The sequence below is a fragment of the Miscanthus floridulus genome, chromosome 4, assembly GCF_019320115.1.
Source record: "Miscanthus floridulus cultivar M001 chromosome 4, ASM1932011v1, whole genome shotgun sequence".
NCBI classification, from domain to species: domain Eukaryota; kingdom Viridiplantae; phylum Streptophyta; class Magnoliopsida; order Poales; family Poaceae; genus Miscanthus; species Miscanthus floridulus.
In genome coordinates this window covers 39,089,688-39,091,864 of record NC_089583.1, presented here as the reverse complement: position 1 = coordinate 39,091,864, position 2,177 = coordinate 39,089,688, and the positions used below count along the sequence as shown (strand labels likewise).

At 40.1% G+C, this 2,177-nt stretch overlaps 1 non-coding gene across 1 annotated transcript; it reads right to left on the bottom strand.

Moving 5' to 3' along the window:
- Positions 1-394: 394 nt before the first annotated feature.
- LOC136553015 (small nucleolar RNA R71) lies at positions 395-503 on the bottom strand. Its single transcript, XR_010782923.1, has one exon. It is a non-coding gene; the product is annotated as a small nucleolar RNA R71 (small nucleolar RNA).
- Positions 504-2,177: the final 1,674 nt, after the last annotated feature.

Here is a 2,177-nt window from a genome sequence, read left to right as displayed (position 1 = left end):
AGACAAAGCTTAACACCTAAATTTGAAGCCATGGTTAACAGGACTCTTCATGAATTCTCTGCTCTAACTACGACCAACATCCGTACTGGACCAATAGTCAATGTTGGAGATAATGGATTCAAGCTCAAGCCAGCTCTCATCAACATGGTGCAAGCAAACAAGTTTTGTAGGAAGGCACATGAAGATGCAAGTGCACATCTCCAACATTTTTTGGAGATCTGTAGCACTTTCACTATCAAAGGAGTAACCCAAGATGCCATATTACTTCACCTCTTCCCATTCTCACTCTTAGGGAAGTCCAAGCAATGGTTCTACATCAACAAGGATAGAAATACTACATGGGATAACTGTTCCACTGCTTTTCTAGCAAAGTTCTTTTCCATAGGCAAGACCAATGCTCTATGTGAGAGAATCTCAAGCTTTCAACAACAACATGATGAATCTGTCCCTAAGGCATGGGAATGTTTTCAAGATTACATTGCGAAATGTTCTCATCATGGGATGGAGAATTGGCTACTCATGTAGACTTTCTACCATGGGTTGACTAATAGTACCTATGAGACTATGGATGATGCTGCTAGAGGTGCACTCCTATCACTTACCATACTAGACGCAACAGCTCATGTGGAGAAGATGGCCTCCAATCAAGGTTGGAATGAAGAACGTGTTCAAACCTGCAAGAGGGGTGGAGGTATCCATCAACTTAAGGAGGTAGACATGCTATCTGCCAAGATGAACCTACTGATGAAGAAGCTTGAAGATTGAGCCAATGAGAAGCAAGAAGTCATGCATATTCATGATTCTCGCATGACATATGAAGTATGTGGAAACACTAGGCATTCAGGGAACAGCTACCCTAAGACCCATGAGGATGTGAACTTTGTCAACAACAACAACTGCTTTCGTCCTTAGCAGAATTAAGGATGGAACCAGCAACAGAGACCAAACTACCAAGGTAACAATCAAGGTAAAAATTTTAACAATTTTAATCAACCATCCTTGAGAGAATTAATTGTTGCCCAATAGAAACTTATGGAGGGATTATCTAGAAAGGTAGCTACCAATGATAAAATTCTAGAAAACATAAATAATAGAATGGATACCTTTGCTTCTGCCATTAAGAACCAGCATAGCTTTAATAAAAAGAATGATAGAATCACAAATAGCTCAGTTGGCTGCTGATGTTCCTCCATACAACAAAGGTAAGATTTCGGGGCAACCGAAAGATCTAGAAACTGCAAATTTTGTCAATATTCATAATGCAGCATACTATTGTATGCAACCATCAATGGAAAGGTGGATAGACTATACCTTGCTAGAAAAGAAGAGCGATCCCGGAAGACCTATCATCCTCATCGCCATTGGACCTCGCATTTTCCAAGAAGTTGTCTATGATTTCGGAGCAAGTGTCAACATCATGTCTAAGGTAATTTATGATCAAATTAATGGAGATACTTTGTTGTACACAAATATGCATTTGCAGCTTGTAAATCAGTCACTCTGCTACCCTAAGGGAGTTCTTGAAGATGCCATTGTTCGAGTGGGACAATCTTTTGTTCCCATAGACTTTGTGGTTTTAGAAACAAGTGGATATATAAGGGCACCCATTATTTTGGGATGACCTTTCCTAAGCACAGCTAAAACCATCATTTATGTGGAAAGTGCTAGGATCTAATTCAAAATCAAGGATAGAAAAGAGAAGTTTTCTTTCAAGAACCACATCTTGCAATCTCCTGGACATCCACAAACACTGTATCTGTCCAAAGAGAGAACAGTGACCAAGAAGAAGAATAATAGGATAAGGAGGAAGAACAAGGCCAGGTAGCCTCAAGAAGAATCGGTCAACATGATCAACACACTTTGATCAGAGTACAACCACCTCCTCGCCTCACCATCCTTGTTAAGAAGGATGACTTAGGTGTACCAACGATCGAGTGGACCATTGGACAAAGAATCTTCCACAAGACCTTCTGCAACATTGGGTTGGGTGTCAACATAATGTCCAAGGTAATGTATGAATACTTATTTGGTGATAAACCTTTATTCCCTATATATATGCAATTGCAGATGGTGGACCAATCAATCAGATTTTCGGAGGGAATAGCAAAAGATGTCATGGTAAGGATACATGATCACTATGACCTTGCTGACTTCATGGTTCTAGACATGGGAGGAGA